Source organism: Dendrobium catenatum, unplaced genomic scaffold (genome assembly GCF_001605985.2).
Source record: "Dendrobium catenatum unplaced genomic scaffold, ASM160598v2 fragScaff_scaffold_923, whole genome shotgun sequence".
NCBI classification, from domain to species: Eukaryota; Viridiplantae; Streptophyta; class Magnoliopsida; order Asparagales; family Orchidaceae; genus Dendrobium; species Dendrobium catenatum.
The window spans coordinates 843,729-858,179 of NW_021319385.1; the positions used below are offsets into that span (position 1 = coordinate 843,729).

Genomic DNA, 14,451 nt, shown 5'->3' on the forward strand with positions numbered 1-14,451 from the left:
CCCAAGGAGAAACACTAGGACGAACAAATCCTCTTTCCACCAACTCCTGGAGCTGAACTTTTAACTCAGAAAGTTCTTTTGGTGCCATCCTCTACGGAGCTTTTGATATTGGAGCTGTACCCGGAAAAATATCAATACAGAACTCAACATCTCTATCCGGAGGTAAACCAACCAACTCCTTAGGAAAAACATCAGAAAACTCCCGTACAACCGGTATATCAGAAATAGAACCCACATTTAGGTTCATATCCAGTACAGAAACCAAAAATATCGGGCCACATTCTTTTAACTTCCAACACATAAATCAAACAGGATAGAACATCTCGTAATCCTTGGAATACACATCTCTCACCATCCATAAGCAAGCTCACTTGTTTCTTCAAACAGTCAATCTGAGCCTCATACAGACTCAGCCAATCCATACCCAAGATCACGTCGTAAGAAAAAATCGGCAATAAAATCAAACTCGACTTTCATTTCTTGCCTAAAATATCAAGCTCACAGAAACAAAACTTCCAGGCAATCAAATTACTTCAGCCGGCAAAATAACGGAAATAGAAACCGGTAGTAAAACAGAATTCAGATGCAAAGCATCAAAACAGCGCTCGGAAAGAAACGAGTGACTGGCTCCATAATCAAACAGAAAATAGAACACGACAGGGATGTTCAGAAATATAAATCATACCTGTCACCACATCCGGAGCATCTCGAGCCTCCTGCTGACTCAAATTGTACACACGTGGTTGAACTGGAGCTCGAGCTACTGAACCACTAGACTCCCGCTGATTACCAGTAGGTGGTCTCTGTGCCACAGAACTCGACCCACCACCTCTACCAGAGGATCCTTCAGTCACAGTACGTGAAGGAACAGTCCTCGGCCTTCTTGCTGAACCAACAGGTCTACTATCAGATCGGAACTCAGATCGTCTATCAAATCCAGCCTGTGGACACTCTGCAATTCGATGTCCTTGCTGACCACATTTGAAGCACTGACCAGTCATCCTGTAGCACTGGCCAAAATGTCGTCGTCCACAACTTTGGCACACAGGTGCCCCACTGACAGATCCAGAACTAGTCGTACTGGTAGCGGCAGTACCAGAAACTGTAGTGGATCCTGACTGTCCACTCCTTGAGTCTCCAGAAACAAATCTCCTCTTGCCAGAGGAACCACTGCTAGAAGCATCACCCCCAAACCTCTTCCTACTCGCAGTCCACCGCTGCTGAGTAGCCATGAAATCGTTCTCTATCAGAAGAGCTCTCTCCACAAGCTCAAAGAAATCAGAAATATGAAACGGTACCAAAGGCTGCCTCAGACTATCTCGTAGTCCCCTCAGAAATCTGTAGCACTTCTCAGCAGAAGTACTTACCAACTGCGGAGCATATTAGGCTAAAGCAGTAAACTCTGCCTCATACTGCATCACAATCCTGCTCCCCTGAACTAGCCTCAGAAAAGTCTCCTGTATCTGCTGTCTTGCATAAGGAGGTACAAACCACGATCGAAATACCTCAGAAAATTCTTCTCAAGAAATCAGAGAGTTTAGCTTTCATTGGAACTTTTCCTCCTGCTGGCCGATCCACCAGCGCTCAACCTCCCCATCCAACAGAAAAACTGCCAACAATACCTTTCTATCCAACGGACACTGCATACCGTCAAAAGTCTTCTCTAACCTCCTCAACCACTCTTCAGCTACTCTGGGCTCAACAGTGCCCTCAAACCTCGGAGGTTTCAATATCAGAAACATCTGCAGATGTCTATCTACATCCTCATATCGAACAGTAGAGGCTCTACTCAGAGTCTCGCTCATCATCTGAGCAACAAATGTAGCAAACTGAGAAAGTGTATCAGAACCAACCACTGGGGCAGTACTACTCACCGGAGCTGCCTGACTAGCACTCTGCCCATCTGAATAACCACAGATATCATAAAGCTTTCAAGTCACAGAGCAGACAGAATCGTACGGAATAACCAGAATCGTACAGAAATCAGAAATCATATATCGGATAATTCATAAAACAGATCAGATAAGTCATAGAACATATTATCAGATATTTAACATCAGATTTCAGATAACGTATCAGATTTCAGATTCCCAGACCCTTACGGAATCTCTACGGATTCTGGCCCCTTATGCCTCCCTTCCCTGACACTTACAGAATCTCGACGGATTCTGGCCTCTTATATCTCCCTTCCCTGACACTTACAAAATCTCAACGGATTCTGACCCCTTATATCTCCCTTTGTGCTTATAGCATCAGAACAGAACAAATATTCGGAATTCCGGAACATAACTTATTTTCAGATTTCAGAGCTCATTTCAGATTTTTCTGACACTTATAGAATCTCAAAGGATCCTGGCCCCTTATAACTCCATTCTGATAGCATACAAACACTTCAATTCATTCAATGAATCAATTCTTAAAAATCAGAATTCGTACGGAAAATCAGCGCCATAACGGCAGTATACGGAATTTACACAAAATTCACAGATCCATAAATTTACCAAATTATCACAGAATATCCACAACAACATTATAAGACTTTTACTGTACTGAAGTAATAATATCAGACATCCAGATAAATTGTTATTCAATTAAAACGCCGCAGAATTCAGAATATCCGGTAAAATTCTTCTAGAAAATACTCAAAACGTGCACAATTATCATCTAAGAAATATACCAAATGTTACGCGATAAAACTTTTATCAGAAGAAAATAATACCAGAAATTCGCTAACGGAAACAAAATTCGAGACAGAAAAGTCATCAAAATCCACGTTTCTGAAAATTGAGAAAGGCGGAATGTGCCTTACCTCGAGTCGGTCAACTTCTCCAATTACGGCGACGGACGAAAACGGACGGAAGTCGCCCAAAAATCCACTTTTCTTCTTTTTCTCTCTCCTGGACTTTCTCTCTCTTCAAAATGACATTAATCGGATATTTATTAAGCAGGATCGTCTCGGACGATGTCCCTGATCGTCCCGGGACGATCTCCTCTGGACCAGATCGTCCAGACGAAAATAAATTCCAATTTTCTTCGTCCCAGGACGAAACTCTCTGTCTGGGTTCGTCCCGACGGTTCGTCCCGACCCTTCCAGGTTCGTACAGACGAACATGCAGATTTCTTCACAATCTATACAGATTGTCCCGAGACGATCCACTTCGTCCCGGACAATCCTGGGAGAAAAACAGCCTTTACAGCCCTTGTCTCTGATGATGCTGACTTGGCTTGAAACTCAACATCTTTTTCATCATCTCTTCCAGATTCGAAAATCTACCCTCAATTGTTGAAATAAGCTCTCCGAATTCAGATTTCCAACTTCTCCGTCAAGCCTCTCTTTCAACGCATCAACGTTATTAACTGGCTTAGGTCCCAAAAAAAGTGCTATGATATCAATTTGATAAGAATCCGACCTCCACACTGCAAAAAAAAAACGCAAGAACAAATAGAAACTCAGCAAAAATCAGTAAGAAAGAATGAGATTATGGGCTAATTTTATTGATATCAACACGACAAACCAAGATACAAGTTAATGTTCTATTTGAGAGATAGATCAACTCTCCACAAACCCTAGTCACTGCATGGAACAACTCCAAAGAAAAGTACTCCCAAAACTCTAAATCACATAATGAAAATAAAACAACATAATTAATTCTAAATAAACTTTCATAATTCCCTCCCAAATATGAATTCAAATCAGTCCTCTTTCCTTAAATAAACTTGTTAATTCCATCCCAATTTTGATTTTCTATGGTAAGTAATTAAAGATATGATTAATCTTCTTTGAGCCCCCCTCTCTTCTTGCCCGCCGCCCACACTAGTGGGGCCCACAGGGCTCTTTCGCCCGCCAGCTAGACTGGCCCCCCATGCTAGGGACGGGCTGATTGGCTAGACCGGCTCAGACAGTCCATCAGCTTATAATGGCACTCTTATGTTTTTCTCATTTATGTATTCAACAGGATTCCTTCTTTGATAGTGTTTTATATATACTTGCAGGATGGGTATCTCACATGAACCAAGCCATAATTGGAATTTAATGCCTCGTTATCGAGTCCTTTTTTATTTTAGGCAGCACTTTGTATTAGAACATCAAAGTAGGATTATGCGTTTCTAGAATACAATAAATAGAATCTGGTTCTTCTGGTTGTAGATGCTTATCTGACAAATTTATTCAAGTTCAGCTGGAACTCTAGCTGTGAAATGAGGCTCATCCACTATTCAATTGCTATTTTGACAGGTATAGGGAAAGTGATTTGGTAAAGCTGGATATTCGGATTAATGGTGAACCTGTTGAGCCATTGGCTACAATTGTTCACAAAGATAAGGTAATCTAAAAAATGCTTTGTTGGTTGAGTAAATAATTAACTTTATTTTTTATATTTTGAATTGGCTATCTCCATGTTAAGTAATTAGAAGCTGTTCATTTGTGCGTTTTTAAGCTTACGTAACTTTATGTTGTTCTTTATCTTAAATGGTGCGTCAATACCATGCATAGGTGGATAAGTAGTAAAGTTTTCTCCGCTGATATTGAATGTTTTGAGTTTTTTTTATCCTGATCAGTAAACTATCCTAAATATAATCCTAATATTCTCTTCAGAGATTTATTTTGGTGCACCTCCTAATGCATTTACAATACCTCTACAGAAATTAATCATTTTGATGAGTGGTAGGTTGGTTTTAAGTGGAACTTAATAAAAACTTATAGAAGTTTTGATATCACATAGTTTTTGTGGCCAAAAGCCGCAAGTATAGGAATTTTTCACTAAAATTTGACGCAGGACAGCTAGAATTCTCTGTGATAGCATCGCATATTGTATGAAAACACATAATTCGGATTGAAAATTCACAGCTCAAAATACTACCAATTAAAGCATCTTCATGCTTTATTTTGATGTGAACTTAAAATATGAGAAATCCATGCAAAACAAAAAAAAGAAAATGATCGATTAAATCAATGAAATTTAATGAGAAATTGAAACCATTAAAAACCCAAAGTGTATTGGAATTAACACCACGATGAGGAAACTAGTTGTGACTAATTTGACTAAAAAGTTATTCACACTCACAACAAAAACCAATACAATTTATTTTGATGAAAAGGAATAAGGAATTCACCATGTAAAAATTTTCAATCTAAGTTTGGTAAAAGGAGATGATTTCCCTTGCAAATTGGTAGTCGTCTTTGTACTGCAGTTGCAGTCAACATCCAATGAAGCATCGAGGGTTGAATGAAAGTCAAAGCTTCACTAAGAAAAAAATTCCTAATTTACAGGCCTTATATTTATATTTATAATAATTAAATTTTCTTAGATCAACTCCAGCGGAAGATAAGATTAGAGAGAGTCGTCTTTAGATGGTTTGGCTAGAAGAGTATATATTAGATTTGGCTTATGTTAAGAAAGGTAGAGGTAGATCTAAAAAGACCCGGTTAGAAAATATTAGAAATGACTTTTCTTTTTTAGATTTAAATGAGAATTTGACTCTTAACAGGACACAATGGAGAAAAAGAATTCATGTAACCGACCTCACAGAGGGGGATAAAGGCTTGATATTGTTGTTTTTATTGTAGACCAGCATCCAAAAAATCCAGCATGAATAGCATGAATTTCATTTTCAAAAGTTGCATAGTCTAGCTACAATGACCAACATCACAATTTACTGGAAATTTATAAGTAGAAGTAGTGAGAAACACAGGGCCACCATCTATGGTATTTTAGTAGTCACACACATCCTTGAATGATTGAACTCCAGTGGATCATAAATCAATTATTCAGCCCGACAAACAACTAGGTTTGAAGCTCCAAATGACAATGCTCGTGAAACTTTCCAACATGGAAACTCAAATTTCATAGTCCAATTTAAGATCAATTAATAAGCACAGCATGCATGCTCATGATAATCATATTGTCGTTGTCTTGAATGGTCAAGTTATGATGCCTTGGTTTTAGTTTCAATGATGATGCTCTGATTCTAATTTGACGTTTGATATGGTTTTAAGTCTAGAGTTTCTAATGCAACTAAGGATTGTTTGGTTGCAAATATTAGGAAGGTTAAACCAAATGCAGGGATGTTTCGTCCACCAAAATACGTAGGGAAGAACTATTCGTCAATCATCAACTAACCTCTGTATAATATCAAAAGTGATGTATAATGTCCAACCATCCTTTTCGATGTAGGTTTTATGCAAACTGAATAGAATTCCATACATTAAGATAATTTTGGTATTATTGTAGCAGCTTTTCAAGCCTTTTATGTTGTACTGTTTCACTATACATTAAAGCTTGTTGAGCTAACTATACTAGTCTGCTCATTTGATTCAATATTGTAGTAAAATTTGAATTTTTAATATCACTAGATTCGGTATTAGATATATTGAAATTATTAATTGACATAAAAATATTAAAATATATGTTTAATATTTATAGTAGGAATCAATAATATTTATTGTTATAATATATCCTCATCATTCAGGATATTTTTCATTAACTACTGTCTTCTATTGCCTATATATAGACACTCTAATATAAAAAAATTATTCAATTTAATACGATCATACTTATTTTAACATGGAAACATATATGTAAAATTGTCAATTTTATTCAATTCTTGTGTCGAGGGATTTTAAGAATTTGGAAATATTAACTAATTAAAATTTGAATAAATTTTAATAAAGAATATTGAGAAATGGACCAAAATGGTCCCTCGACTCTTTGTAAGGTACCAAAATGATCCAAACTCTTTTGATCGATCCTCGACTCTTTGTAAGGTACCAAAATGATCCAAACTCTTTTGATCGACCAATTTGGTCACTCGACTCTTTAAAATGAGGCATTTTTTTGTCCTGACATCCAATGTTTGAGTTAAGGATGTTAAATTTAAGGTTATTTTTTAACTAAACATTTATTAAATATAATTTTCAAGTAATTAGAATTTTTATGTGCTTGTACTTTTTCTAAAAAAATTTATTAAACATTTCTTTAATAAAAAATTATTAATAATTTTCGTTTTAATTTAAAAAAATTTAGTAAAATATGATTGGTAAAAATATGTGTGATTAAGTTAAAAATAGCTTCTATTTGAATTTGATTTCCTCTTGGATCAAAATAGTCAAAAAGTTTTTAATAAATCAACGATGCTCTATGGCTCAAATTCAATGGTCTAATCAAAATGTGGCTACAAGTGTCTCTTGCAACTCCTCACATTAATTAGAATTTTGTTTGTTCATCCAGAGAAAAATTGGTGTGAAAAAAGATTCAATTTGCATACTTCCATGCAGAAATTTCCAATTTTGAAGTAGCCACGCAAATATAATTACACGGAATTGAAAAAAAAAATGGCAAGTAAAAATTCTCACATCTTTACTAGATTAATTCATTGTTTCATTACAGACATTGTAGATTAAAGAAGTAATAAAAAAATCACAAAACAAAAATATTTTTAAAGAAGCATATGCTATTAACTATGGAATATTAAATTCCATTCATTAAAGGCTTCTCCATCTCCCTTTGTTGAAAGCAAAAAGACATGCAGTTGAACTAATGAGTAATGACAAAATTTAGATAAATCCTGTGCTCCAAAGCTCTCTAGTTAATAGGTGATCCTTGTGACCTGTTGTGTTGACGCAATCGACGATCCCTACATGATCGAATGAAGCTGGTTAGGTTGCGGGACTTTGTGCTCGATGCGATTGACACTCATTGCTCAATCGATGGTTAGCTAGGGCTTCGGACGCTCGCTAGGGCTGCGGGAGTTGCAGTCGACCCGTGCACATGATGCTATGGGTTGAATTGTGCTTGACACCTACGCTGCGGGACGCTGCGGTCGATCAACTATCTCTGCATTGTGGGACGTGGGTGTTGAAGCCACTTTACGATGTTGCTAGGGTTTCGATGATCCTAGAGGGTTTGAAGGATTCGACGGCTTATTGCTGTCTAAATGAAAGTCGAAGGTTATGTAATTTTGTTTGCCAGTTATACCCCTACAGTTTGTTCTATACATCTGAATTTTCTGTTAAAAGTTAACTGGATGACCAAAAAGGTCCTATTTTAAAGAGTTGATGAGCCAAATTGGTCCCTCACAATGAGTTGAGTGGTCCCTTTTGATCTTTTACTCAAATAATATTATTAATTAAAAACATTAACTTAAGAAACTATGCATGTATTATGATTTAATTTAGCAACATAAAAGTTATCGAGTTTAATCAATTAACTATAAGTACTTATTTATCATTACTTAGAATATAATCATATACTTGTTATGATGTAATTAATCTAATTAGACTTAATAAAATTATATCAAAAAATTTTTGATGCAATTACTCAATGATGGGAACCCCTCCTCATTAGTTAAGTTACTTAAGTATATCTACTAAGACTATACAATTATGAAGAATGAGCTCATGTAAAAAAGCATGTCTTCAATTGCACCTTTCATTTATTTCTCACCTACCAAGGATTTTACTCATTTGACCTTTTCTATAGTATGATAGTTTTTTTCATTTTCATAGTTCATTTTAGCCCCCATCACAGCACAACGACCGCATGCTACAAAGTTGAACTACAAAAAATTCCCATCTTTCTATGTTGACTTATTCCTTCACTTTTCAGTTCTTTTTTCTCTCCAATCTCTTCTTTTCTTCTTCTCTACATAAGCTTAGTACTTCAAAGTTTTACTGTAGAACAGGAGCTTGTAGCATACAAATTAGTATAAGCTTAGAGCTTTTAAGTTTTACTCTTTTTTATAATTTTATTAATTTTTTCTCCTTAATAAGTTTAGTTATTTAGCATGTGTTAATACATTGTCTCCATTAAAAGAGCAAATTGGATCGACAAAAAACTCTAACCAGTTCAACTAACTAGTTGAAATTAAAAGGATAAGGTTGTACTTTTAATCAGTTCAAATAAATATTTATATAATTTCAAAAAACATATATATAGCACAAAATAATGTACAAATAAAAACAATGCCATTTATAAACAAATTACCTCTTATTGGCTCTCGACAGATTGACAAAAAACTCCACTCATTTGCTTTTATCTATATGAAGCTGCCTTGTGCTCAAATTTGTGATGTTGGTTTGTTTTAAGGGGGACGAAGAGCCTGTTGATGGGCGACTGGCTATGTGCAAAGCTGTTATTACAACAATCACTTTGACCACCAAAATGCATGAAAAAAAAATTAAATAGCTAGTCACCCATTATCTGAACGATTAGCTCTGAGCGCTTACACAAAATGATGCAACGAAATTTTTTTTGAATTAGGCAGTCATCCATTTAGTGAGTGATTGTCTTCAAGTGAGCTGACATCCAAATTAGCACTTAGTCACACAAATGAACGGTGACTATGCCTATTTTTAATTTTTTTTTAATTTCTTGTTAAGCAAGTTAGTAATAAAGCATTTCAGTTTTAAAAATTTGTTCAAATGTGTTGTGGGCACTGAATAGTCAATAAAAAGATGGATTTTGGTAAACGAAAAAAATGGAGATTAGGTTGTAAAAAGAAATGCAAGTGATTTTAAGAAGTGACCGGTCATTCTTTCTGACAATTCCTCCGGCATATTTAGCTGAAAATATACATATATAGATAATAGATAATTTATAAAATTATTGTGATCATTTTAAAGAATTAAACCATATTATACATTTATGCTTGTTCAACTTTATTAGAATGAATGTACAATTCACTTCAACTTCAATCCAACCTATAATTCTGTATAAATCATTTTCATTTTATTTTATCCTACTTCATTTCTAAATCCAATTATGCTTCCATTTGATTTGATTTAGCTCTGATACCACTTTCTATCACACCCCATTTTGATCCCCCTTAGTCTACCTAGAGGATAACAGCTAAGGAGAATTTGAACATATATATATTTTTACGAACATCCATCCAGAAATACTTCTATCAGGATCAAGTAGGAAATAACTTATACCAGGATTTCAAGTCTTAATATTTATCCCAAGATTTTATCATTGGAAGCATATTCAAACACATAAATGAAATTCAGAGCTTTACTAAACTTTCCAATAAAGTTACATACCCAAAAATATGACTGTATAGCTTCCTACTCTGATTTATATGCACAACCAAAGCATATGTACATAAAAAGTGCAATCAACCTCCTACCTAAAGCCTCACTAGCTCCTTCTTTTTTGCCGTACAACCACTACTAATAAGTTAAAGCTCAATGAATTCCCAACTTTTAGAAATGAGAGCTCTCTCATTCAATATTGAGTCTGAATTCTTAACCTTTGGAAGTGAGAGAGTCGGGTACCTCTTGTATGGTTCATAAGGTTTATCTCATCAGGTCTTTTGTCTTTACTTGTACTGGCTTATCCCCATATATGACTTATCTCATTTTCCTTTTCATTTATCTTTCATGAAGCTTTACATTTTTCATATTGGACACATAAATATCTCGTAACTCAGCTAATGAACCAGCAAATGATTATATGATGAAACTGGAATTAATGTTATCATAATCATATAAAAATGTTGTCAAAATTGCATAAAAATGTTACTATTTTATATATCACAATTGGGTATCTCACCTCATCCTCTAGGGTGGTCGGATGAATTCATTTTCTTAAAACACTCCGGCCTCTTTTGTGCTTATAAACAACCTAAAACATATTTTTTTGCCTTTCAAACATGCATTCAAGTAAAATACAATAGGCTATGAAAACCGTACAACTTTACCTCAATTGTACTCCTCATTTAACCCTAAAATTCTCCTTTCCCTCTCCCAAATCTCCTTCCTCTCTTCTTCCCTTCCTTTCTTTCCTCTTTTCCCTTATTGTTTTCAGCAAACAATAGCAGCAACCCTTACCTGATTTCCGCAAATAGCAATACCCTTACCTGATTTCAGCAAATATCAATACCCTTTAATTTGAATTAGATTGTATTAATAGGGAGTTATGAGGGGATTAGGGTTTCATCGGGATTTTGAATGAGTTTTGTCTTCTAGGTTTTCTTGCTTGGGCTCTTGGCGTTGCCGGAGATTGTTGGAGAGTTGTTCTTCCTCTCGAATTGAAGAACATTGTATCTTGCTTTGGTTTTGTTTGTCTGCTAGTGGAATACAATTGTTACTATTGTTTTCCCAACGTTTTATCCCTATTTTCTCAGTTTTTCCATTGTTTGGTGACTGTTTTCTATTGAAAACAGCGGAATAATTGTGTTTTGGCGAAGATCCGATAGGAATCACTTGGAATATTCAAGTGGTCTCTATCAGAATACAACACTAATTTTAATTACTTAAGAGAGAGAAGGAAAAGTAAGTAGGGATGTGGATTGAGGATAAAAGAAACTTCTCAGGAAATGGAGTTCTTGACTACTCATTTGTGTCCGGTTGTGTGCTCTGTTACAATATTTTACGAAATAAAATGAAACTTTTTCCATCAGAATTTTGGGTGATATTACTGCTTTAATTATTTTTTTATTGGATCATCAATTATTCTAATAATTTGATTGTTTTTATATGATTATTATTTTCTTTTATTAACTTCTAGCAGCAGTTTGGAACTTTATATAACCTTATAATGGAAAATGTTAATATTAAGAGCATATTAATTCTATTTTCTTAACATAATTTGAAACTGAAACTAATGTCCGAAAGTAGTGCCCAGAATTTTCAATACTATCAAAACCGACAATATAATTGCTCTTCCACTTGATTTAAAACCAAATGCAGAATTAATGCTTGAAACTGTGCTCCTCTCTTTAGTAAAAAAAAAGGCCGAGTAACGACTTGGTGGCAGCTAATGATGCAGTGTAGGGTTGAGAATAAAAAAAATTCTTTCCATTTGGAGCGCAATGGAGTTTAGAAGTAGAATAGAAGAGTTTCAAGGGAGAGAGGAGAAAGATGCCCATGGAAGATAGAGATATAAGAAGGGGATCAGGAATCACAGGAAAGAAGGGGCCACGGGAGAAACTTTTATTTGGTCCGGTCATAGGACGTAGCTCTACGTTCGGCCGCCAGTAGAATCGTGCCACGCGTTCTCACTATTTACTGCGCGCCCCGACAACCCGACCCGGAACGGACCTTGGATGACTCGGTATTTCTCGATTTTGCTAGGTATTGCTCGGAATTGCTCGGTATTGCTAGGTATTGATCGATTTTCTCGGAAATAACCAATACCGAGCAAATACCGAGCAATACCAAGCAAATACCGAGTAATACTGAGCAATACCGAGTAATACTGAGTAATACCGAGTTGTACCGAGTTTTTCTATAAAAACTCGGTACAACTCGGTATTGCTCGGTATTGGTCTTCACAGAGCGGTATTTCTCGTTATTGCCAAGAAATACCGAGCAAAACCGAGTAATATCGAGTTGTACGCGAACATAGCATTCCCGGGTTCCGGTCCGGGTCACGTCGTCAGGCCGCGCGGTAAAGAGTAAGAGCACGTGGCGACATGTTATTGGTAGAGGACGTAATAATTTTTCCCGGTCAGAGGACGTAATAATTATTCCCACGGGAGGGATCGAGGACTCAATTATGGGTATGAAATATAAAAATGAGGCTTCTATGATAAAATGTGAGAAGTTGCAAGAGAGATTACCACATAGTGAGATGAGAGAGGATATATAAAGGAGAAAGAGAGTATGGAGGGGGTGCTTCATATCCTGGGGGAACTTATGGGGACCATCGGATCAAGATATGTGATCTACATCGATGATGGGTTGATTGCTGCTCTTTCTATAATTTGATGTACTAGCAAACAATTTTATTTTATATTTGTTTTGTATTTTTGAATTTAACTCTTAACATGACACAATAGAAAAAAAGATTCATGTAGCCAACCCACAATGGAATAAAGGCTTGATGTTGTTATTTGTATTTTTGAAATTGCTTTTTTTTATCATTTGGAGATTTCATTTGTAATTTTTCCCTGACTTTTTTCTATCATTGATAATTTTCTAGGACTTATTATTATTGATTGAATGAAGAATTATTGGATTATTTTTCCATAATAGTGCCCTCTCTCTCTCTCTCACACACACACAACCTTCTCCCTACCTCGCAATATCTCTCCTGATTTCCTCCCGTGTTTTCTCTTTTGCAAACCGCTCCTCTTGATTTCCTATTAGTGACAACATAGATGCCTCTCATGTTATCTAATCCACTATAAACTCACAATCCCCTTATCAATGTCTCTATATTCCACCACATCCTTTTCTTCTTTTTTCTCTCTTATTTTCTTTCCCTCTTAAAACTCTCTCTTTTTCCACACTGAATCGCAATCCCATTGGAAATCAAAATATTTTGACTGCTTCTGTATATCATGCAATAAATCATCTGTATTTATTACTTAAGGTCACAATAGAACCACATTTCTATCTTTTATTTGCATGCTATCATCAATTTATAATGCAAATATCTATTCCAAAACTTGTTCATATTCTTTCAAATGGATTTTTTTTCTCGACTTTTAAGATGATGGATTTATTTTTTGCAATATTTATACCTCATTTGTTTTGTATTTCATCAACTTATTTGGCATAGTTTTTGTTATTCTCAGGCATATGGTGTGGGCAGAGCTTTGACTGTAAAACTTAAGGAACTTATTCCGAGGCAAATGTTCAAAGTTCCTATTCAAGTAAGGCCAAGTTCCTTGGTTAAGCAAATCAGGCACCCTTCATATTTTGTGCCAATTATTTGGGCTGGATTTGTGAAGCATCCTATTTCCATTCCTTTGCGTGCTATGTGAATGTCTTATTGATACCAGCCCTCTAAGAAAATTACAAAAAGACTTGCGCTAGGTGATCCTCATGTATCGCTAAAAAAGAATAGCAGTAGTAATGACTGGATCATGTTGTTGGTTGCTTCTTTTGCTTATGACAAGAAACAGCTGAAGATATTTTGTTCTTGGAACAATTTTTTTTTTCTTCCTTTGATTAGTTAACCTGCATTACAAACAGTTGTATCTAAAGCATACTGTGAGAAAAAAAAATTTTCAAATCCCATATGTACATAAATAATTTTAAGAAGAATGTCCTTAAATTTTTAATCTGAGTAATGTGCAAGGTGGACTTACCATAGTTTCAGACTTCGGGTTTTGGAGTGGCAACCTGTTAATAATTTTACATAATTGATTCAAAGAAGAGTTAGTTACCGGCTCTCTGTTTCATTTGTAAATTTTCACTTATAAGCGGCTTGGATCAATTCTCTTTTGAGTATTTTTTGATTTAATGAATGAACCTGGTGACTTCTCATTGCTTATTAAGCAAATTAAGGTCAGAAAATCACTTTGCCAATCTTTCGTCAGTAGGACAGATTGTTAATTTTCAAAAGCTATCAAAAGAGATTGACATTGAGGATATGTGTTAGACCGGTCCAGCCGGTCCGTACGGGATCCGCATTTTCGCAAAGACTGCGGGATCTCCGCCTCCTGCGGAGATCGGCGGCCCGACTGCTCAAGAAGAGCATTTTAGGAAGCTTTTTTGAGGGT

General features: G+C 35.7%; 1 long non-coding RNA gene across 1 annotated transcript; it reads left to right on the top strand.

The window, feature by feature from the left end:
• Positions 1–4,172: 4,172 nt before the first annotated feature.
• LOC110097478 lies at positions 4,173–13,953 on the top strand. The gene is made up of 2 exons (XR_003701654.1): positions 4,173–4,322; positions 13,522–13,953. It is a non-coding gene; the product is annotated as an uncharacterized LOC110097478 (long non-coding RNA).
• The last annotated feature ends 498 nt before the right edge of the window (positions 13,954–14,451 follow it).